This window comes from Harpia harpyja, chromosome 9, assembly GCF_026419915.1.
Source record: "Harpia harpyja isolate bHarHar1 chromosome 9, bHarHar1 primary haplotype, whole genome shotgun sequence".
NCBI lineage: Eukaryota > Metazoa > Chordata > Aves > Accipitriformes > Accipitridae > Harpia > Harpia harpyja.
In genome coordinates this window covers 13,716,402-13,741,401 of record NC_068948.1, presented here as the reverse complement: position 1 = coordinate 13,741,401, position 25,000 = coordinate 13,716,402, and the positions used below count along the sequence as shown (strand labels likewise).

The 25,000-nt window shown below is 37.6% G+C and overlaps 1 protein-coding gene across 15 annotated transcripts in view; it reads left to right on the top strand.

Annotated features, from left to right (window-relative positions):
* The window catches only part of ZNF536 (zinc finger protein 536), a 357,567-nt gene that overhangs the window by 171,533 nt on the left and 161,034 nt on the right, over positions 1–25,000 (top strand). The gene's annotated exons all lie outside the window — the stretch shown is intronic.

Sequence of the window (25,000 nt, the reverse complement as noted above, 5' to 3'; positions counted from 1 at the left end):
AAATGGGGATGTGAATTCTGACCTGTTTCATGTCTATGTGATAGCTGCATCTGAGGGTTTTTTTGAGTACCTGTGGCACGTCCATTGCTGCCGAGCGGTTTGTACCTGCACCAGCTGGCGATGCTCAAGTGGAGTTTAAGAAGTCTTGGACTAACACTGTTCCCAACTGTGGAGCATCCTTTCACCCCTGTCCCTAGCAAACCCAGCCTGAGCTTGTGGCATCTTCCCTAGTCATGGCTTGATCTAGTCGACTGCACCAACTTAATGCTCTTCTTCCTTATTTGAAGATGAAGGTTTCCTACTTGTACTCTCAAAGATCTTACTACCTAGGCTAGCTGCAGTTTAGATAGTGTCAAAATTTATTAGACAGTTGCTTTGGGGTCCAAATAAACCCCAGAAGCTTGGCTGCAGTTTCACAGGCTAGCACATAAGTGAGTATTATCAAAAGTGAGGGGGAAGAAGAGGGGGAAGGAAACATTAGGCAGAGGTCCAAGAATAGGCTGAAATACCAGTGTGGTATTTTCTGTTTGTGCACTGCAATCACGCGGTGTGGAGTGTGACATTCCTAGGAGCTCAGTCATGGACAGCCTAAGTCCCCAAAGAACCAAAACGCCTCAGATAACCACAGGTCCACCTGAGGCATGCAGCCAGCATTGGGCATTTGTAGGTGTGGGACCTGGCAGGGTCCCAGACCCTCCAGGGACAGGTCCTAGGCCCTCCCCACGTGCCTCCTCTGCTCCAGGGAGGGTGGGAAGGAAGGCATGGCATGCTTGCTGAATGGCAAGAAGCCGTGGTGGGATCCTACCAGGCCCCCAGCTGGGGTGAGCACAGCTGTCCCACAGTGTCAGCACAGCCTCTGCGGGCTTCTCCTCCCTCCTTCCTTCCACGGTGGCAGTGTTCATCCCTAAATGACACTCCTTTTTCTCCTGCTATAAAACACACTCAGTATTTCTAGACTATTTTCCGCTTCTTCCCAGATTTTTTTGTACCTTAAACTTTTCATTGTCATTTAGCATGAAGAGAGACTTTGAGAGGGCACAGTGGAGTAGCCATACTCCAGGTCTGGTTTAAATACCAACCTAAAGAGTAGGTGGCAGAAGTAAGGTCAGGACTTCTGGGCCATGCCTGTGTTTTTGAGCTCATTTCTGATCTTCCCGGAGCAACAGAGAAACTGCAGTGTTAATGTTAGGTTTCTCCCTAGTTAGAAAATTTACAAAACGTACAGTAGAGTTACTGCTACTTATTTTTCAAATGTGCTTTGTAAGGATGGCTGTAAATGGGATTTATATAATCGTACTTCTGTCAGCTGTGATTCCTGCTCATTTCTGTCTTGAGTTCTAGCTGTGTTTTTCTCATGTGTCTCTTTTTAGGTGTCCCCTTCATTAGGTTTTTAGGAATGCCTTACCACATATATCAGAGGCTAATGCAATTGAAAACTGATCTACTCACATCTTATCTAACACTGAGGTAGGGGAGTAGTCTATTTATCAAAGACTGCATAATTTTCCCTTTTAATGATCTAACAAAACTATTCAGAGAGGGACAGAAGCAAATCTGAAAAGACTTTCTGAAATGTCTTAAGCATCCCTCTTAAATACTTCACACTTTCCTGGGAGATTTATGGAATACCAGGTATGATCTGACTGAGACTAAAAGGTGATTCAAAGATTTCTGTGAACAAAAGAAAAGCAAACAGCCATTTTTTATCATTTGGAGAGAATTCAAAGGAAGAACAGAACATCTTTGATTTTTATTATTAACTGGAAATAGATGGGGATATAGGAACGCCATATGTGTAAAGGAAAAATTACAGAAGTGGAAGTTGACAGTTACTGTTCTTTTGTATATTCCAGTGCCTTTATTTTAATCTTATGGACATAGATATGTGGGTTTATATGTCTGCGTATATCTTTGATTAAGTAAATATCTGTTATGACTAATATTTTCCATGTTATTCTGCCACTGAAAAAGTAGGCAGTGAGTTCTGAAGGGAAGGAGTTTGTCTATCAAAATTATTCTATAATTTTATGTGTCTATTATTCTATAATTTTATTTGTTTTCTTAAAATAATTATGATGCCAGTACAGTGAAGAATAGTAAGTCAACATGCAACCACATTTACCACACAATGGTATCAGGGTCACCACAGTTATTTCCTATTCTGCGTACAAAGAATACTGTGGTTGCTCAGATGTTACTATCTAGTAACTATGTGTAAATGCTGACTTTGTGATGGTGACCGCTATAGTATAATTATCATGAACTTTCTTTGCAAGAGGGGTAAGGAATGAAAGTGGCTGTTACTGAAAAGGATAAACAGTAGTAAAGGAAAAATACAGAACACTTTATCTTACTGTTTCTTTGGCTGTTTCTTTTAAGTCTTATCATTGAACATACTGATACTTTGCAGTGAAAACCAAACTCACTTTCATCGACACTGAAAGGATAAGGGCATATGGCTTGAGCAATGCGATAGCACGGTGTTAGCTGTGAATTGCAGCCAAAAGAAAGGTGTGAAAATTAACTTACTGTACAAGGGAATCCATATTTGTTACTCACCTACCAAAGCATCATATGTACTACCTTTTACGTTAAAGCTCGACACAGCAAGTTTGTCTATATAGAAGAGAGCGTCTGGTGTTAGGATTGCACTACCTTTCTGTCTCTACGCTCAGTCTTTGTATGGGCGACAGGTTCAGTAGCTGTCTGAACATGGGGAGAGAAATTGAAGCCAGTGAGACTGCTGACATAATACCAAGGAACAGTCTCCATTTCTTTTGCACTGAAAGAACTGTGAAAAGACCTGAAACTATGTTTGCAGCAGCCAGAACTGAAGAACTCACAGCTGTGGGTACAATTGATGCCCATCAATTCCCAGGCATTCTCCTCCCAGCTCCCCTGTGGTGAATAGCAATTTTTTGCAAACATATCTTAGGGCAAGAAAAGATGCACAGCAGTGACCCTGGTGCAGGTTCTCAATCTATTGAGGAGAGTGATTAATATCAGAATTAGGCATGCTGCAGATACCTTGTTTTTTATGTGCAGCAACACTGAAGTGATCTCATCAACTATCTGAACATTCAGCAAGTCCAAAATCAAACGCTTGTGTGTCAGATATACACAGCTGTATTTGTACTGTTGCTCTATCTAAAGAACATGCCAATTGCTTTACTTAGAGTGAGTTGAGAGACTCATTACTAAGAACATGTATAGCATTATCAATGAAAAACATTATTGTTCTTTTCCTCAGTGGTTTTAGTGTCCTTGCTTTTCCTTTCATAGAAGCCCATGCTAATGTATCTTCAGACAATGTGGGGCCTGATTCACTACACCCAGGCACAGTGTGTCATCATTTACACCTCTGCACAGTGGGTGGGAAATAAAGACACATTAGAATAGTAGCACTTTCTGCTAGTTTACATGTGTTTTGCAAAAATATACATGATTGTGCAAGGCAATGGAGAATCTGAGTGTGTAGGGCACTGTTTTTATTTTATTTCTCCCCCAAAGTATATGAAATTAACTTTTATCAGCCAAAATTGAGCAGAACGGAGTATAGCAAAGTGTAATTTTTTACAGTGAAAGAAGGATGCCCAGCTGTACATTCAGGTACCATAGTTGGAAGGGTAGGTGAGTGTGTCCTTGTCCAGTAATGTAGTCTTAATGGGGCTTTTAGTTATTTTCTGCCCTTGACTGGCATTAAGCTCCTATATCTTCTGTTGAAAGAATCCTGATTGATTAAACATTTTTGTATTTTTTACTTCCTGACATGTATGTAAAAAAGTACTGCTGACTTGAATTTAGCTTGATGAGGCTGGTGAGCCTAGAAAACATGGTAAGTTTATTGAAGTTAAATCCTCAACACACTGCACTACTGTGCTTGTTCATCATCTGGGTTTTCACAGCTCTAGTCAGAATTTCAAAAGATTCCTTGGCCAAAGAAAATACCAGACGTTAAGTAGCAGAGGGCTTTCTTAAATTGTAAAGTAAATTTTGGCAAGCATAGAAGGCAGTGTTTCAAAACCGTCTGTTTTCATTGTTGCTGTGTTCGCAGAAAGGTCCATAGGAGACAAACCAAAAAGAAAATTAAGATTACTGTATTGAGAATAAATATAAAGGTCAGTTTTAAAAAAATCAAGTAGGGTAGACTCTTTAACAGTGATCATTTCAGACACTGGGTTCCATTCAGTAATTTTCAAAACAGTCATGAGTAGGTAATGTAACAGAAACAACATGAAAGTCATCAGATCCATTTAAAACAATTCTATAAATTCTTGAATGAAAAAAAAAAACAAACCAGAACACATCCGAGCTGATTATTTTCTGTCATTTCCTTATATTATGTACAGAAAGCAGCTTCTTTAGTTGTATCTTTAACTATATTTAATCAAATGCATAAAGCTGGTTCTCAGCTGCACATGTGGAACCATACTGAAGATCAAGGATTAAAGGAAATAGGTTGTAACTGTACTCAAAACCTTGAAAGCATAATGTTTTTTACTTTCAAAATACCACCCGAAAATGAATAACCTTCTAATCCGACTCCTGCATGAAAAAATTGTGGGACGGGTGGGCTCTTTCTCTAAGGGATAATATGAACATCAGTTGACATTTATACTGTGGAAGGATGAGTGAGCTGTTGAGCATGTAATACTTATTGTGTAGGTGTTTCTTTTATATATTTTATTTTGTTATCTAGCTTTGTAGTTAATTTTTTATTTTATTTTTGTAATGGTTAAGGTTACGGTAATAGAATAGTTGTGAAGTAAGAATAGAGTCATTCTCTGTTCTAATACCAGTTAATAACATCTTTTGAAGTATAAATTAGAAGGGCAGGAGTGTGAACTAGGAGTCTTCCAGGTTCAGGGTTGGTTTTTGTCAGTGCGACCCCATCTCACACCAATGATCAAACTCAGTAGGCAGTTAACACTGAGCTAACCAGGTTTGTCTGCCTATGACAGTGCCAACAACAGTAATGTCACTTCTCTTAAAAACTTGGAAGATTGTACACCAGGAAAGAGGCACTGCACTTAAGGCAGATAGGAAACAGCAACAGCTGTCTGTCTACTCCACTGCATTCTAAAACAGAGTGTGCACACAAGTAGGATTAGAAACAGTTTTTGCTGACATAAATATCACATCTACTATTTTCTTGGACTCTTACCATTTATAGTACATTCTGCTGATAAGCTGAATGAAGCCTATATGTGGGGAGAGAGATATAGAAATAGATGACCTACCCTGAAGTACTTGGCTTATAAGGTCTTCCTTTTGATTATCTATGTCTGGGTGGGTGAACGAAAATTCAGAACTTCCCTGGAGACAAGTAACATGCAATGTTTGCTGGCATGTTTGCCTCCCTTTCAAATATTCCACAGATTGTACAGACAAAAGACAGATTAGGCTTTGCATCAGATTTACTAGAGCTCTACCTCCTTGCCTTTGGACTCCAGCTTGCATTTTACACTTCTGTCTGAAGTTGCTGAAGAATTAAGCTTGTGTGTGCACTGTTTGTACATAACAGGCTTTCCCAAGTGACTATTTAGCACTATTAAAAAGCAAAACCAAGACTGGCAATAAGATTCTGGTAAATGTAAATGGATTCTATTTAAAAATGGCTCATGGCATCTTTCTGTAATGACCATCTTTTCGCTGCATGCAGAGTGCTGGTGGCATTAGTGAATTAAAAAATACACAGATTTTCAGGGATTTGGGCCTGATTTGCATTTACAGTACAGATGTTTAGCACTGTTTGGCAGTGTAGTGGACTTAAAGTATAGGAAGAAATATAACGCAAGTACACCTCAAGCCTTCCTGACACTGCCTGACTGCAGTGCATTGCGTAAGTATTAAGGTACACTCTTCTAGCTTTCTCAGTTTGAAACTTCTAATGCTGCATGATTCATAAAACCAAATTCTGCTATACCAGTGCCATCTATTACGTTTTAATCAGTTACATCAGGTGTGAGTTTAGTGCAGTGATTTGGAGCCAGACATGAGCATAGTGGTAATTTTTAGTGCTCTTCTGTAAATGTTGTGTTTTGAAAGATACTGCTTTCTTCAGTGTCTGTCACTGGATAATGTTTTTTTTTAAATCCTCATCTGAATTTTTCTGTATTTATTTTTTAATTTCCTGTCAATAGAAATGAAATCAGTGGCTCTGTCTGTTACTAATATTTAAAATGTGGGTGTTTGGGTTTTTTTTAAACACCCTGGTTGCTATGCCCCTTTAAATTTCCTTCAGTTGTTCTTTACCTCTAAACAATCTTTCATTACCAAGTTGTTTATCTGAGAAGAAAGTGAGACTGTCTCTTTGTATTGCTGAATAACATCACTCTCTTTCTCAAGAAGTCATTACACACTGACATCGTATTGTTCTTCATTAGATGATCTGTTGCCTGAAAGTATCTTGGTGACACTGAACTTGAAAGCAACAAGAGTACAAGTGCTAGGATGCCTGGAGAGCAGCGACTGGCAATACCTTGCTCAAGCAAATATCCAAGATAATTTTAAAAAGGCATTAACAAATACAAACCACCCCCACAGAGGTAATTTTCACCTCTGAATTTTTGCTTGTTTCTTAGTCCAGCCCAGACTTCAGCCATCACTGTTACAATGCTGGAAGCCAAGTCCTACCTAGCAACAATAGCCATGTACAATAATTTAAACTTAAAGAAAAATAACACAACTGCTGGTAGAGTAGCGTCCAGAGATTTCTAGGTGCTTTCCAACAATGAAAGGGTGGTTTCTGTCTTGAAATGTATGTGTGTGAATAGAAAAAGACCTTCGATATTCACAAAGACCACAATTAGCGCTGCACTGTAATTGCTAATCCCTGATTAGTTGGAAACCTTATATACTCAATAGGTTTTATTTTTCATGTTCATGAGTTACATGAGAAAAGCTCACAATATAGTTGTTTGTGAAATGTGTGCAAGTATTCCTTTGGTTTGTGCTGTTTCACAAGTCATTTATTATGAACTTTCAAAATTCTTATTCCTGTGCCTGGGGACATAGCTCTGGTGGTGAGTTTTGGTATGCTGACTGGATGAGAATAATCTTAAAGTCTTTGTAATGTTTGATCATGCAAACTAAAATTTAACTTTTCTTAAAGATATTGTATTTTTCTCCTTAGTTGTACTGTTCTGTGAAATATCCCTCCTGTGCACTTATTTAATGTAGAAGGAAGAATACAGACATCCAAAGAAAATTCTCCCGATTAATCTCCAAGCCCTGTAGGAGAAAATTGAAAAAAGTGTGTTTGTCTTACTTCAATCCACAGGTGGGGTCACTTACTTTACAGGGAGAGGAGCTAACATGGCTGCAGTTGTCTCATAAACAACTTAATGATCACAGTAGCTTGTGGGTTTTTTTACTTACAATAGAGCAGCAATGAAAGACTTAAAATACATTACCTTTCAGAAGTATGAATTACATTCCCCTTCAGATGGGATGGTTGAAGTGAGGCAAACGCAAGAGCTGTGTGGCCCAGAGGGGTGTCCATAGTCTTCCTAGCTTATGCAGCATGTTCTACCTGTTGCTTCAAGGTCCCTCTTCCCACTTAGCCCCAGCTGCAGTTGGCAGTCTTCCAGATCAGGCATTCCTGCAGCCACTAAAACACTGATTGCATAGAAGGCAGTATTAGGTGAAGTTCCTACAGCCATTACCCTTTCCAACTACCTTTTGACTTATGAGGAGCCAGAGCCATGAGACTTGTTAATTCTCCTCCAATTACCAACAAGGGCTCTGCCAGCCATGGTGGTACAGCGAAATTCCAGCTTGGGAATGCCTGGTACACAGTAATCAAACACAGAGCTCGAATGGTTAATGCTCTGTTTGCAGATCCTATTGGATAACTACTAAAGTTGCATGGGTGAAATAGATAAAGTTGGGAAGTCTGCAGTAGAAGTGTTTGCCTTTATACTTATTTACTCACTGTTGTTGCCTTTGTACAATAATATCTTTTCCCGGAAGGCCTTTGAAAAATTCGATCACAAAATAGAAAAAGAGTATGTTTGTTCTGGGTAAAATTTGGAAGCATTGTTCTGATGACACCTGTAAAACATAATTATAACTCCCATAGCTGTTTCCTCTCATATTTAGAGGGGAAAATTCTTTGCCTCTAATCTCAGGTGCATACCTGTGGAAGGCTTAGATTCCTTCAAGCAGTATCAAAGTAATGATAACAGTGTGCAGCTGCTGACTGTCTTTTCCTTGTTGTTACTCACCCAGCTGTTTAGAGGAGAAGAAAAAGAGAGAGAATATCTCTAATCAGCCATATGGCACAAAGTTTTATTTGCCACAGTAAGTTAAAATGCACATTATTGGTCAGCATCTTGAATGCAAATTTTGACATAGCTTTTCAGGAGTACCAGATATAAAGGAAAAGAAGATCAGATATATTTAATTCACATTATTTTATATTAAGTACAGAAATAGTTGATTCTGTCTCAGTGGAGTTTCCATGACTGGAGTACGCAAACGATGGTGTGAGCACGGAGTGCAGATCTCAGACCCTGCTTTGGGTCCTAAAAGGTGAATTAAGAACTGTTGAGATGGCATTTCAGACTTCTACAATGCAGTTTCAGTTTGCTTACATTGTATTATACAAATTAGTATTCTGGATGAGACCACTGGGCCATGAAATCTAGTAGATGTCTTTAGTAGCTGTTGATGTTTGTAGTGCATATAGACAGTAGTTTTTTCATTAAGAAAAAGTTTAATTTTGCTGTTCTTCTAAAATTGAACAAGAAACATAGTTATGTATGGGAAAAAGATTTTTGTCTTTAAAAAACCACCTTTTTGAGTGCAGATGAATGCTAGAGAAGTGAGGGACTAATACGTGTGTGGCTTTTGTGAGTCTCCATTCTAGAAATTGCAGTGGAAAATGAGTTTTTGGGGACTTGAGTTTGAAAGTTTAGTGGGTCAACTCAATAAACTTTTTCTGCCATTTCATGTGTGCATATGACTGGAACTCCCTTGGTTATTGACATACTGGCTTCAAACATACTGTTTGGGAGACTCCAGGTTATAATGAAACGTAGAAGGTAGGTGCACACCTGTGTAGCTAGGATTGGGGGCATGACTTTAAAAGGTTTAAACTGAGGAGGATTCTAACCCTATTCATGTTGCTTATCGCAATACAAGATTGCTTTTTTCCTCTGAAACCTATCGTATTTCCAAAAGATTCAAGAATATGATTCATTTTGTTCTCCTTGTAATATACTTAAACACACATTCCAGAAAGAATAATACCCCGTTCTTCTAAGTGTCTTTAATGCATATTTCTCAAAGAACTCTCTTATCCCTGATTTCCTACATAATTGGTCACAGTACTATCTACGTTCTGGGTATTTGTTTACGCTAAACACTGGTAAGCTCGAGATATTAAGATACCATCCATTTAAGATATTTTTGCACAAGTTCTGATCAGTTGGATAAGTGTTTCTGATGACACTGTGTTTGGGTACTGGTTTGCAGAGATATTAAGCTGGAATAGAAAGTATTGTGATTGGTAAGCCAGAATAGTTCTTCTGGTTGATGCCATAAAAAAAATCACTGTGTACTAATGTTATTTAAAAAATAGACATGCTTTTTCCATTTGCTTAATGATTCTGGATAGTTTAATCCAGATTGAGTGGTTAGGTCTCCTGTATTTTAAACAATCTGTCTTCTATGATTCTTAATGTCCTTTTCTTGGTACCTTATAAGTACAAAGTCAATGTTTGACCAGATAAGAATCTTGTTTTCTAAGAATAGCTGCTTAAGTGGTTCTGCACTGTCTTACAAATTTGTAATTTCTTATGGTGAGGTGTTATCTCTTTAAAAAATAAGTCTTGACCCATATAATCAGTACAATTGTTTGTTTCCTTATAGAAGCATTATAATTAAAGCTATAGTAAAAGGATTCAAAAAAGGGTGTGCAAATATTTTTCCATAGAATATGATTCTTTCTTCATCTGATGGCCCATGTTGCTATTCTCCTCACTGTTTCTATTGCTGTTACTTAAAAGGCTTTGACAAATATAATAGACTTTGCGTAATGATTCCATTGTAAGTCACTTCCAGCATATTATAGTGTGCAGTTAAAATGACTCTTGTGATTACCACTCTCCAGTGCTTGTACTTTATCATGGTACCAAATGAAATTAAGAACAGGAATATTCATTCCTTTACGCACCAATATTTAAAAAAAATATTAATGTAAAAATAACATCGCTGTAATTTATTCAGTTAAAATTCTTTTTAGATCTTTTTCTTCCACAGTTCATTAGGAATTATTTTGCTTTAGAAATAGATTTTAAAAATGTAGAATATATACATTTTCTGAGAAAATTACTGTGCAGTTGGGAGCATTTTGTAAATACATTTTCTCAGGGGACAAGACAATGCCATACACAGAAGGACTGTTCTGTAGTAATAGATATGGAATGGAAAAAGCCATACTTCATTTCAACATCATCTTTTCACTACTCATCTAAAGTGTATGGTTACGTATCTGCAGGTTCTAGATCTGTGCATGCCCCCATGGCAGAATCTGCCTTCCTGTCTTCTAACCTAAGATGACAGCTTTCTTAGTTTTGATGTGGTTATTTTTTCCCTTAGTGAGTAAGCAAGGGAACAAAGAGCTGGAAGAATTAAAGAAAACTTTTTCCCCTCTATTTCTTATTTTCCTAGGAATAACAGCTCTAGGGGATGAGTGTTCTGTTGCAAATTACTACCATGCATATGATGAGAATACCTTAAATAAAATTATATTATTACAGGATTTAATAATGCAAGGGTGAGAATACTCAAAAAGCAATGAGGTGAGTGAATGAGTCTGAAATTAAATTATGTAACTTAACCAAAGTCAAGTATTGTAAGTATAGCTCACATACAGTAATATTAGTCAAGAATGTAAAAGACCATACCTTGGTTTTTTGTGTGGAAAATACTTGCTTTTCCTATGAAACTGGCTGCATCATATAAAAACGGAAGTCTCGGCTCTGGAATTGCAGTCCAACATCAGTGCTTTGTTGAAGCTGATACCCAGGATTTCTGATGTTTCTGAGTTTTGTTACGCTACCTGGAACGGTGAGCAACAGTCTCCTGGATCGGTCTTCCCTGTAAATGGATATAATTGAGGGAGTGCCTTGATGTATTTCTTTGGGTCTGGAATACAGTAACTCTAAACTTAAGCTACAAGAGGAAAACAGACAACCAAAATGACGATGCAGTATAGTCATCTCCAACTGGATGAAAAGCTACCAAATCATTGATCTGGTGTGTCCCACTTATAGTACATGAAACGTTCAGGAGACATCTATGTGCATAATGGTTGCTTCACTGCCGTCTGCCCAAAATCACAGTCTAAGCAGCTCAATCCTTGAAGACTCTGCTCTGACATATCACCTCTCTCATTCTTCACTAGAATGTATTTACATTTAAGGCTACTGAAGGTTATGATTGCTTTATAGCAATCTGCTAGTCTGGAGCAGAGGAGACAAGCAGTTCTAAGCATACTGTACCGCAGACTGCTTCCACTTAAGTCCCCTGCACTGTGACTCCTGTCAGAAATATGTGATGTCTAGCAAAAATCTGTTAGTACTTAGCTGTAAAATCTGCTAGTAGAATTGTCTCAGGGAAGTAAGAAGGCAGTCAAGCCAACAGCTTTTGTTTCTCTTGCCCTAGCACCTCATGAAAAGGGTTTTTAATTAATTTCTTCTGCCTCACAACTCTTCTTTAAGGTTATGGAGATCTTTTGGACATCTATGCCAACAGCAATCTCAAACTACTGGCTTAGACAATTGGATTAAAAAAGGTATTCCTCTACATGTTTTAACTTTCAAACAAATCTTCGTATCCTTCCTTTTCTCTTGGGCCTCAGATACTGAATAGCTCAAACTTTGCTCTGATCTATATTGACCTTGTCTCTCAAGCTCTTAACCAGGGTTAACAGAGTTTACCTGGTTAACGGAGGTTACCAGGGTTTATGGAGTTTAAGCTTTGGTCAGCAATAACCTCCTAAATTTGTTTATTTCTGAGATGCTGAGGGTCTTTGATCATGCACTCCACATTCAATACAGTTTCATTGATGATTTCCATTGCCAGAGTTAACCGAAAACTGTTAAAAACTTTAAGTGTTTTTAATCTTGTATTGTCAGAAATGAAACTGCGTTCTGCCTGGTGTGTGTCTTGCTGTCACTCGTTGCTTGCAGTCTCAGAAGGAAGCACTGTTTATACTTCTCCTGTCTTCCATGTTTTCAGTTTCAAATCTGGGAAGGTTTTTAACTTCCCTTTAGGAGGTGTTCTTAGTTCTTTTAGTATTTACTTGTAGTACTATGTGATATTCGGCAATCACCCAGTGCCTTCCAATGGTTGAAGAAATCTGTTTGGTATCTGTTTCCAGCTGACTCTGCATAATGACAAGAATTTTCTAATGTCCTGATCATATGTTTTGTCTGGAATGCTTAGTCCTTCTCAGGCGTGCCTTCCAGTACCATACTGGATGCAAGGAAAGCTTTACTGGGAGCACCAAGTTCCAGTGAGAAACTGAATTTTCAGCGATGTAAAATTTTCCAATACCCCCAACCCAGAGTTGAAAAATTCCTGATTCACTTAGGATCCAAGGGTGTTCTAGGGCTAGGACGTAGAGTGCCAGTGGGTTGCAGATAGGTTATCCTGTCCTCTCATGATCCTGCTGGTAGTCCCCAGCTATCGTCTTCATTTGGGGTGGGGGGTGAATAACTAGTGTCTAAAACCATCAATACTTTTCTCTCTTGCTTGTTTGTTTTGCTTATTTATTTATTTTAGTACTGAAGAGAGATTTCGGATTGAAAGCCATTGAGTTTGTAGCCTTTTATTTGTTGCCACAGCAGAGGCAGTGCATGGTTTCCACATACCATCAAGCCAGCGTGTACCTACCAACCAACTCTCACGTGGTAATGGCTGTCTTCTCCTACCACATATAATCAGCCTCTAACCATGAATCTTTAGGTGGAATATTCTGTATGATATTAGTGGTTCCTGCAGTTTCATTTGGTTAGGAGTGGGCTTTGGAAAGATGATCTTTGGGAAGATCTTTCTTCTTACTTTCATTTTATAGTACATTATTGTTGTTTACCTTTGTATGTCTGTGTACTGCTTATGCTACATATTGCTGTCTGTGTAAATGTTCCGTCTCCTGACTGAGATCTCCTGCTGTGTTGATTCATAACTCTTTCTGATTTTCTTTTAAATATATTTTTGTCCCTAGTATACTGGCAAAAGGCACATCTACTGTGAAGTTAATCACATGTCCTATTGCTGAGAGAGCCTTTGGGCAGGAAGTATTTCCGGGTAGTTACTCTTGGAGAACTATTAGCTAATGCTGTGATCAGGTCTTAGGCTTTATGAATGAGGACTGTATACAATAAGTACAGTAAGTACAACAGGTCTTGACAAATTTAGTTAATTGCTCAAATGCCAGAATACCTGTATAAAGTCAGCCATTAGAAATGGATGGATCTTTATTCTACTAACAAAGTGTCAAGTGCTTTGCTGTCTCTGCTTTTAGAAGGCGATGTCTGGGGAAGGTCTGTTTGACTCTCTAGGGTAGTATGGATTCATAAGCTTTAAAGATTTCTCTGCATGCATGCTTCTTCGTAGATGATGTCCACTTCTTATCACAGGGTGCTATATGCTCCCTTGTTTTTGATGGAATCTATTCTTGCTTTCTCTTTTGATGTTCTCTATAGAGATCTGTGTTTTATTCCAGGATGGAAAGATCTGTTTATATTAACACATTGTTTCAACTATTCTTAAAAGAGAAGTATTTAGCCAGCATCTTTTAGTCAGCTTCTTTCATGTCTAATACATTAACAGCTAGCTTTTACACAATATTTTTTGTTGATGAATCTCAAAACAATTGAGAAGAGGTAAAATATTGCTAATTCCATTCTACATGTTGCAAAACTGAGGCAAGAAAGGCAAAAGAATTTGCCTGAGGTCATTCAGTATTCCAGTGGAAGAGTTAGTGGACCATCTCCTGAGTTTCAGTCTAGTGATTTATATGCTAGCCTATATTGAGTTTCTGTAGTTGGATTCTGTATTTCTTTTTTTAGAAAATTGCAGATCTTTCTGCAGCCAGTATTCATCATGAGTAGGTCCAAAGTAAAAGTATTATTGTATCAGCTATCAAGTAGGTTGATAACTCTATATTTGCATTATTCTTCTTGGACTGGCTGAGACCATTTTTTTTCTGTCACACAACTGCAAATGTCCAGTACATTGAAATAGATGCAATTACAATAGAAATTAGTGCAAGTTTTTAACCAGGCAGCTTTAATAAGTAGCGGCTGCTAAGCTATGATGACTAAAGCAGTACTAGTTGTTCAACTCAGGCAATTGATGGAATATCCTAGAACTGTTTTAATTTGATATGTTGACTGATGTATAACCATAAGCAATCTCCCAAATAGCTGGGACACTTTTCAGGTTTCCATTAATTAAAGGCTAGGTGTTTCTCGTAGTTGTTGGTGATAAGTTCATTTCCACTGAGGATGATGTATGTTTTGGAGAGGCCTTTAAGAATCATAACAACCAAATGGGCAGTTGAAGTGCTATTCCCTAATGTCCCCTCCAGATCACTTGCTCTTCTAGCCATCCCAGGGATCATAAAATAGCCTTTCACCTTGTATAGGATCACTGCCAGCTGGATGACTAGTTGCAGAGGAACATGGATCAATTTGACCAACTCGAGCTAACATCCAGGAGAAACTGGATCAGAGAGATAAAAATCAGTTGTTAATTGGCAGAATAGATTCATTTAATCTCTGAGGAAAGAGAACATCAGTAAAAAACGTTATTATATCTGATGCTGAGGCTGCATGGATAAGCAAGACCTTCCAGTCATAAGCATGACAGAATTTAATATTTATTTCAATGTACCTTTTCAATTATTTTCTGGGAACTTTTTAGATTTCCATTATGGAAACTTAGGGAATTTGCTTCTCTCCATGCATTCTTCTTTTCATAGCCTGAAAGGAACTGTACTGTAATCAAAGCTGTAATTTCCTATTTAAATATATATCTGATTTTCTCCAAAATTATGGCATATTTTGTCAAATGAAAATAGTGGGTAACATCAAACTAAGTCTCAGCCCATAGCACTGTTTTAATCAGGCTTTTAAATGTCCAAGAAATTGTTCTATTTGAGAATTTTGACTCAGAAACATAATACTAAGCAGTAATGAAGGCCCAACCCAATCAACCTCACTGAAGTTATCAACCCAGTGACTAATGATGCTCATGAATTCACAGAGCCTGATTAAAGTTACAAAGTGTTGTTTTAATGACCTTATGCAAGCAATTGGCAATTCTACGCAGTTGAGGTGAATACTGTGTGCATATTTCAGAAAACAGATACATGCTGATATTTTAATAAAGCATAGTCAGATCTGTCAAATAATAGTATGTATGAGCCCAAATACACATGGCAGTTCTGAAGAGCTCATATATTATTTCTGGGGAGGGTACTGGGTGTACAAATACCAGAATTTACTTGGAAGAAGAACATCCTCTAAATGCAAAGAACATCCACTGATGTTAGTACTCGGCACTGGTGAGGCTGCACCTCGAGTACTGTGTTCAGTTTTGGGCCCCTCACTACAGGAAAGACATTGAGGTGCTGGAGCGTGTCCAGAGAAGGGCAACCAAGCTGGTGAGGGGCCTGGAGCACAAGTCTTATGAGGAGCGGCTGAGGGAGCTGGGGTTGTTCAGCCTAGAAAAGAGGAGGCTGAGGGGAGACCTTATCGCTCTCTACAACTACCTGAAAGGGGGTTGTAGTGAGGTGGGTGTTGGTCTCTTCTGTCAGGTGGCTGGAGATAGGACAAGAGGAAATGGCCTCAAGTTGAGGCAAGGGAGATTTAGGTTAGATATTAGGAAAAATTTTTTTACTGAGAGGGTTGTCAAACATTGGAATGGGCTGCCCAGGGGAGTGGTTGAGTCACCATCCCTGGAGGTATTCAAAAAGCGAGTGGACAGGGTACTCCAGGGCATGGTTTAGGGGGCATGGTTAATGGTTGGACTTGATGATCTTGAAGGTCTTTTCCAACCGAAATGATTCTATGATTCTATGATTCTATTAGATTTATTTATTTATTTGGGTATCCATAGTTCATATTGCATTTTTTGAGCCATAAAATGATTCTTATTGTGAACAGCCCTTTAATTTGGAAGATATCACTTATGTGGGTTTAAAACACTGGGGTCCTAATTTCTGGCATTACTCTTTCCTTGGAGCCTGCTGTTGAATTGAAATCTGTTGTTTGGTGCCATACAGTTACTGCTGGGTTATCAAGTTGTATGCTGGTGATTCATATCTAAAATTATGCTCCTTTCTTTTTCTTTGTTTTAAATCACACTTAAAATTATGAATAAAGCTACTTCAGGATTTCTTATATGTTCCACTCCAGTTGAAGTGAAACATCTCCTTTGGTGCCAGGACATTGTAGAGATTTAAATTGGCATAGTTCCTCTGAAATCATCAGTCATTCCAGTGTACCAGAGCTCTGGATTGGGTCCTTGGTTTCACAAATTTAACAGATATTTTTTTAAATAAGGAGAAAAGAAAAGGATGACAGACATAAAAGATTTAAGAGAATAAAATAGCAGCTTATCTAATCGACAGCATATATGCCAATAAAGCCCACCACAACTGTCAAAGGAAATAAACAAAACAAAGCAAGAATTCTGTAATTCTACATGTTTGCTTGACAGATAGTACTTTTTGGACCAGCTCTTGTGCTGGTGTAAAGTGGCGTAAGAATATGAATACTAGTGGAGATTTGCTGATTGTACCCACTGAGAATCTGGTCCCTGTTATTTAAAATAATGGTTGTATCGGATGTTCCTCTGTTTATTTCAATAAGCAATCCACTTCTGAATTAAAAGGCTCTTGGGGCATTTTCATAAAATCATGCCGGCCATAGCACAAGTTTACTATTGAATCAAGGCATCTTTGAATTGTGAAACTTTCCCTACTTGCATTTCTAACATAATTTTCTATGGTTATTTTCTCAGTGCCAGCCATAAAAAATTTCTGTTTGTTCTTTCTTTTGGGTCAGTCACCACTTGGGTGTTTATGAAGGGATCGATGTATATACTGTCCAAAAAGATTTGGTAGGGGGTAGATTTGAATCACAAAAGTGATTATGTTATTTGACTTAGGAAAAAGTCTTTTTTGTACTCTCTTCCATATAAAAAAAAGATAAAATCCTATGTAAATAATAAGTGTTTTTCCTGTAATGAATGTTCCTTTCATTCTGCATTTCTGTATAATATTGGAAATTGTGTTTTTATTAGAAGAGGCATTGGATGGAAGCCAACAATTTTTTCTTTTAACTTGATATTTTGGGCTCTGATCTTTGTTAAAACTACAATGGCATGTATCTAGTACAGTCAGAGGTCATTTCTATAGCTACTACCATTTCCTATCATTTCTGGGGAATGTTTGTTTTCAAAACAAAGAATTGGGTTAAAGCTTAAGTATCGTATTTCAGAACATATTTCAAACTGAAATTAAGAATGCTAAAACCTTTCCTTTAAAGGTCAGATGATATTTATTATTATTATAAAAATGATCTGTGATTTATGAATTTAACTTCTCGTAAACCTCCTTTGTAACAGAATATGCAGTCAGAAGCTTAACATTACATTGTTTTCCTTTGACAACGTATCCACGAGACCACTGCAGCTGTTCCTTTACTCACAATAGCAGATTAATTAACACAATCATATGCTGTTGGCTCCTACTCAATGAGTAGGTCTGCAGTGGGATAGATAGGTAAATCCTTTAAATGTGTATGAGATAAAGGATATACTATAGTAGTTTCATAACTAGCCAGTTTTGCTTCTGACTAGTCAGCCCTATCAGCAATGGTTCACTGACTACAGAAGCTGTGAGCTTACATTTCAAAGGCAGCCACACCTATTACAGAGCAATAATGCCTGAATCATTGCAAAACTCAAATATGTAAAAGCACAGGAACGCTCAGAAATCACCATATTTTGCTAAAATAACAGGCAATCTGCTTCGAGCGTTTTGAGTTTATATAGTAACCAGGAAAAAAGAAGGGGCATTTTTGTTGGTCGCTTCATTTTTTTTTTTTTTTTTGTAAAAAAGTTCAATCATTGCTTTCCTTAAATATCTTAATCTGGTCATTATTCACTTTTTACCCACTGTGTATTAGAAATACTTGTAAGCAGTGGCCATGGCATCAGTTTTAAGCACCAAAAGAATTTTTCATCCATTTCTCTGTGTGTGCTAATGAACATGTGAGCAGCTAAATCTCCTTTTCCTAAACAAACAGTCATCAGCAGCATGTAAGTATTTATTTGGCAACTTTAGCTGACATTTTAGTGGATGCTAAAACCTTTGTTACCAGTAATATAACTCCCTTGTTTTTTTTTCTTTCTTTCTTTCTTTCTTTCTTTTCTTTCTTTCTTTCTTTCTTTCTTTCTTTCTTTCTTTCTTTCTTTCTTTCTTTCTTTCTTTCTTTCTTTCTTTCTTTCTTTTCTTTCTTTCTTTTCTTTCTTTCTTTCTTTCTTTCTTTCTTTCTTTCTTTCTTTCTCTTTTTTTTTTACTTTAAAGAGAAACATACCCTTTTGGGGAAAGAGGTAAGCAGCAAGTTTAAGAAAATTTCCTTCAGGCTTTCCACTAAAATCCATGAGGAAAAATAATTGTATGCTTTGTTAAATCATTTACACAAAAACTTAGAGCATAGTGAACTACTACTTTAAAATCGTCTCATTTAAGGGACAAAGAAAACTCATTGCGAGACCTTTTCTGAAAAAAACCCACTTGCTAGCTTAATATCATGGAGGTCCTGTCTTGTCCATGTTTTACTTCAGTTGAACTTATGTGCTTTTATGTATTCTATGAGTTTTATGTAATGGTATAAATATGTATTTTAATCATAAACCATAAAAAGTAGGGAACATGACTGGTTTTGATGGAGGGCTTTGCTTGCATAGGAACAGCAGCATCAGACCTACAGGTGGGAGAAAACCAAGTTAGGAATCTTTTTGTGCAACACAGTTGTTGAAAAATAAACAACATGTTAATAGCGCCCAGCTTTATATCTGAGAGTTCTTCTGAGTACCCAAAGCCAATATTTTTGGAGAGGAAGAAACAGAACTGTTGAGCTGGCTCCAGTTCAAAGATGATAGCAAGGAGATTTTTGTAGAGAGGAGTTGGATAGAAAATTTCCTTAACTTCTCCAGAGCGCTTCTGCGCCTTGCTCCCTAATGCTGAAAGCAGAACATGCTCTCAGGTCGTTCACTGTTAGTTTCCCTGTCAAAAATAACTGTAAGAAAAGCTTCTACTGCCTTCAGCCCTCTCACCTCTCAGAACTGAAATACTTGCACCAAACAGCAGATTCATGCCCTGCAGAGTAGATGGCTGCAGCTTATTCTCCTCAGGCTGACTGAGAAGGCCCTTGAGAAGATGAAGGTACAGCAAATGGATGAGGAGGCTCCCAGGTCCGTGTAAGATATCACATTGAGTGAGACTGACTGACAGATGATAAAATTAATTTATGTGCTACAAAAACTTGGTACTAGTGATACCGAACTTAATTCATCAAGGCTTCTAGATGATGTACAACTTCAAGGTGTAGTAGTATGACCCTACAAAATCCAGGGAGTTTGTGACATTATTTAAATAGGAAGGGGTGGTCTAAGAATTTTAGTGGAAAGTATTACTCAACAGGTGATATACTTTCACATCTCTATTAATCTTAGATTTATAATACATCTCTATAATACATAGCCCTCTCTATATATGTTATTTGATTAATTGTGCAGATGAGCAGCTGAAAGCAAAGGAACTAAGAATCTTACTGTCAGTCAAAAAAAGCAGTAGCTGCCAGTAGTGAGCTGTTCTGAAAATCAGTCGCTTTTAACCATCCTGCCTAAAGTCGCAGGCTTATCTCACTACACTGTTGGATCTAGAAGAAATGTCTTGACTCTTGATCAAAGAAACAAAAGGTATCCTCTTATATAGTGCCAGTGCTGGGAACTGCGCTCAGGTGTGTTGCAATTTACAGACTGGATTCCAGTTCCCTGTGGATTGCTCCAGTGCTATGAGACACAGGTGCTACAGGAGTTTTTTGAGCAGACTAAGGAACACGTTTGGCCACTTGTCAGACTAAAGACCATGCCCTGCCTTTCTCAGAAGGAGAATTTTCCTTAATTTAGTTTGTGTAATTACATTCTTTAAGCCTAAATTGTCCATGCAGTTTCAATTTGATACCATTTTCCTTACTCTGTTTTCAAACTGTCTGTTGTTTCAGGTCCTTTTAAATAATTGTTGCTTTCTGTCCCTATGAGAGGGGAAGAGGTGCCTGTGTAAACATACCTGCTACAACCTCTGTTGGACTTTGCATTCTATTAAGATAAAAGTGTTTGAATTTATATGGTAAATATTAAGCCCTTTGTGAAATTTATCTGAAGATAGACTCAAAAGCTCTCCATCTTCTGTCATCCCAACCCAAATTTAGGATCTGAAAAACCTCCCACTATTGGTAGATTGTATTTGCCCCACCTAGTAGCTTCTACATTTTAAAGGTCTCTCTGAATTTAAGTTACAAATTCCTGTTTTCCAAGACTTGCATTGAGATAGTTGTAAATGTTTTCTCCTGTTTTGTGATGCAACAGCAATGTTTTGTGGTGCTCTTATTGAACAATGCAGAAGACCATTGGCAGTGGATGGAGCTTCCCGGCACTGGGAATTGCTGCAATAAAGGTTCCTTGAGAAGTGTTTGAGAACAAAGATGTACTTGGTAAAAGCAGGCAAATGGACAGCTTAGAAAACAAGGTCATACAGAAGTCCATCAGTTTGTACCTGCACAACAAACTGTGAATAAGGACTGTATTTTTTATTTTAAAATAAGATGTTTATTTGTGTCAAGTCCAGTGCAATTATAAATATTTAATTCAGTGTAACTTTGCAAGTGTCTTGCAATGTGCATTTCTTATAACTATATATGGAGTGACACAATAGTATTGATTTGTGTGATAGCTTCTACCTGTGATGTTTGTCTTTTAGTCTGTTAGGTCATCTGTGCTGAAATGAGTTGAACATATGGCTTTAAATATTTAGGTTTACTGTAGACTACTTCAGGGTTGTTGTTGATGTCATAGGGGTGGGATAGGATTGGGAGTAAAGTGAAATGAGCTTCTTTCGTCCACAAACTTTTCTGTAAGCCTAGGCAAGTAATTTTGTCTTTATATGCTCCAGTTTCTGCTGTTCAAAAATACAGATGAGCTTTCTTTTTTGAATGCATTGAGATTTGTGGATAAACATTTGTGCACAAAAGCTAAATGGTGGTGTTGCAGTGGTTTGTGGTGTGCTGAGCTTAGTGAAACAGAGCTGAGCCCCACCCCTCTCGTTTTTAATATTTAAACAGGATAGTTGATGACTTCCATTTCAAACTGCATCCAAATACTATTCTTTGAGTTTGTGGCAGATGAAGTAGTTCACACTTTATCATCAGTTATCGAAACTTCAATTAACAGTAAGTTCATACTGGGGATAATACAAGTTTTGTAAATTTTTTTTTTTTTTTTTTGTGAACAGTTATCAGAAGACTTGAGTATGCAAACCTTTCAGGATTCTTTTTGGCCTTTGGATAAGGAAAGTTAAGCTTTTTAATTTTACTGACCTAAACCAATTCTAATGTACTCTTCTTTTAAATTAAGGGGATTTTTATTTAGTTATGAATTAGAGGATTTGGTGAAAAATATCTTTGCACCCGGCTGTCCAGAAATCTCCAGAAATCCCACTAAAATAAACATGGTAGTATCCATACTTAGCAAAATTCTCAATTTTCTTCAGGTACTAACTGTAACCTCCAGCAATGGAGGGTGTGTCACACAAAAACATATTTCTTGAAATGGTTATTCTATGAAAATCTATGGTTAGGAGTTTTAAAAAGACGACTGTCAGGGGTTGAGTCATCAGTGGCAAATGGTTAGATTCCCACAAAAAAAATTATTAGCCTCCGACAGTGACCTTTATAATAAACTTGCATTTTATCACAACGTTTGTAAGGTGCAGGACAGACTTGCATTGGTTTACAGGTCTGCCCTTCACCACAATAGAATAGTGCTGTCCGTGGCAGAATTACTTTACAGGTACAATGAGTTCAGTGCTTCTGTGTTTGCTATAATGGATATCTTGAAAAGTAAACAAATAATTTATTTCCTTAACATTTTTTTTTCCTAAAAGTAAATATTAAAGTTGTTTCTTAAAAATAAAAAAAAAAAAAACCAAACCAAACAACAGTATTAAATATGAAATAAGTGTAGACTGGGAACAATTGCTTTGAGTTTAACTTCAGTAATTGAGCTTGAGGTTTGTTGCTTGCTCTGCTCCTGAAAAAGAATTTGTGCCTGAAAAACATTCCTGTTTTTTCAGGTTATGTTAGCTGTTTTAATATTAGTTAAGTTTTAATATGAGCTGTTACTTCTTGCAAATTCTGCTGTGCTTATGTCTGTAGATCATCATAGCTGTAACAGCATTATTACTATAAAATATGGTAGAGAATTGCAGTAAAAATTACTGAAACATATTCTACTTTTAAAATTGGATGGGGCTACTATTGACATCAGCATTAAAAGGCCAAACTGAGAAGATATCATTACTGACACAGAGGAACATTTTGCCTTTTTTCATAGTGTGTTATTAGTGAGGCATGCCTTGTACATGTTTCCCCAAAGAGCCCAAAATTTCTACGTTACTTCCATTCCCAGCTTCTGTGTTCTGAAAACTGCACTGCGTTTAACCCAGGGACTCTTTCACAACTCATGAAGCAAATAAGTTTCCCAAAACCAAATCCTGGTTTCGCTGAGCTCTAAGCAAAAATGCAGCTTAAACACCCTGCTGGATTGTGACTGGACCGTGGAAAGCACTGTCCAGTTCTCGGTGTTAGAGATGGAAAACTTCGTTCCCTTCCCATTCTGGTACTATGCTGAGAAATGGGCTGGGGTTGAGTTTCTGAGCTTAGACAGCTTTGAAATGAGGAGCCGGTGGGGATGAGATAGTAACTTTGAAGTACTAGAAGCTTTTTCTGTGTCTGGCGGCCCAGGCTGCGAATGAGCTATGCCTGGTGCTTTTCCTGAATGTGTCTGCAAGAAGTTACACTCCCAACAGCCCTGCAAGGGAAAGAACTGATTTGGCAATTAATCTCAGGCTTGTTCTTTATTGCTGGAGGTCAGGGCTGCAGGGCTTCAGCATCAGCTATGATTTTTACTTCAATAAAATTTTTGTTGCAACCTAAGTACTATTTAAATACATAGGTTTTTTTCTTAATGGGTTTGTTAGTAGGTTGCTTTGTATTTGAAATACTGACAAATATGCGCTACTTCATTGGAAGTAAACATCTTTGTGGTGTAAGATAGATGACTGATAAGATAAATGCCATTTTTTTCCTCATACAGGGAATATTCCTAAGGTTGTAGGGACTGTGAAACTCACTAGGGATACATAGTGAAAATTAGCAATGTGGCCATTAGCTTGGTGGATGCAGAAGAATTGTTTTTGGCTAGATGTTTTGGCATTCTTACATTAGAATTTCCATCTTGGTATGCGAACAGGAAACTGTGTTTGATGTAGGCCATTGAAAAACAATGTTTGCATCCAACAGTCTTGCAGAATGCCACAGAGAAGAGCAGTGTAGATCTGAGGCTTGATGTGCTATACTGCATGGTGGTGTACACTACATACTCCAGAAGAGTTTTGTTTGGGTTTCTTAATGGGCTTTGACAGGTTGTTTGTAGCTTAATTTACAAATGAATTTGATTAAAGAGCTCAATGAAAGAGTCTATATTCAAGTTTGGATTTGAAGTTGTGGTCTACTAAAATGAAATGGAAGCTCCCAAATTAACACCTCTGGGAATATTTGATTATCTTCATAGTTTGGGATTGTTTTCCACACAGATACTCTGTGAAGTAAAAATGAATAAGCTACCCCTTTTGCCACCATTATCAATGACAAAGTTTTTATTTGACTGTAATATTACGGGTGTTATCATAAGCTGAAGCGTCTTGTGCTGAGTGGTACACAGGTCTAGTTCAGTTATAGTCGGGTGATGAAGGATGGTCTTTGTTCTTTCAGTTCCAATTTCTAACCCCCAAAAAGCCTCTTCAGGCCACAGGCTACGAAGGAGCCATGGAGGGAGCAACAAGGCTGCAGATTTGTGAAGACAGTGCCAGGAGGTGTTTCTTTATACTCAGAAATAAACGAGTAAGATAGTGTGGACTTAACTAGGACGACTGTACTTGTTTTATGGTGCTGGAACAGATCCCTGGACCTCTTAAAGTTGCAGCAGGTAGGAAGTTACATGAAGATTAAACTAAGGGCCAGGGTTTCATGTTTTTGAATCCTTCCTTGATTCCTGGGCTAAACTCTGTCCTTAAATAATAAAAAGGAAAACTGGTAACATGTCAGGAAATAGGAAGAGTTCATCTCCAGGATTAACTTGTCCAAACTGATGCAGGTAACGCAGGTTTTGATTGGAGCTGTGAATGATATGAAAAGATATTTGGGAAGTCCTCCTTAGCTGAAACGGTTAAATATTCAGTTCCATCTTCCTCATTACTTGTGGATTTTCATTTTGTTATAGTAGTGGTCGGCAACAGCTCAGAACTTGATTTGTCAAGACAAGTATGCTCTGCAAACAAATGATTACATTCTATATGAAGGCATTATCACTAAATCTGAAAAGAAAATATTACAGGCAGAAATTATAAGGAGAAGTTTATAAAACAAAGATATCCTTTGGCAGAATATGCTCTTATAATCAAGCTTTTAGCATACCATAGTTTAAAAAAAATAGAAATTTTGCCCACATATACACTAATAAAAATAAATCTGTTTCCGATTACTAACTATGCAGCACAGGTGCTTGTTTGTTACGAGAGAGGCATGTTCATTAATTTTCAGCTATGAAAAGTGCACTGTGCCATAAATATACA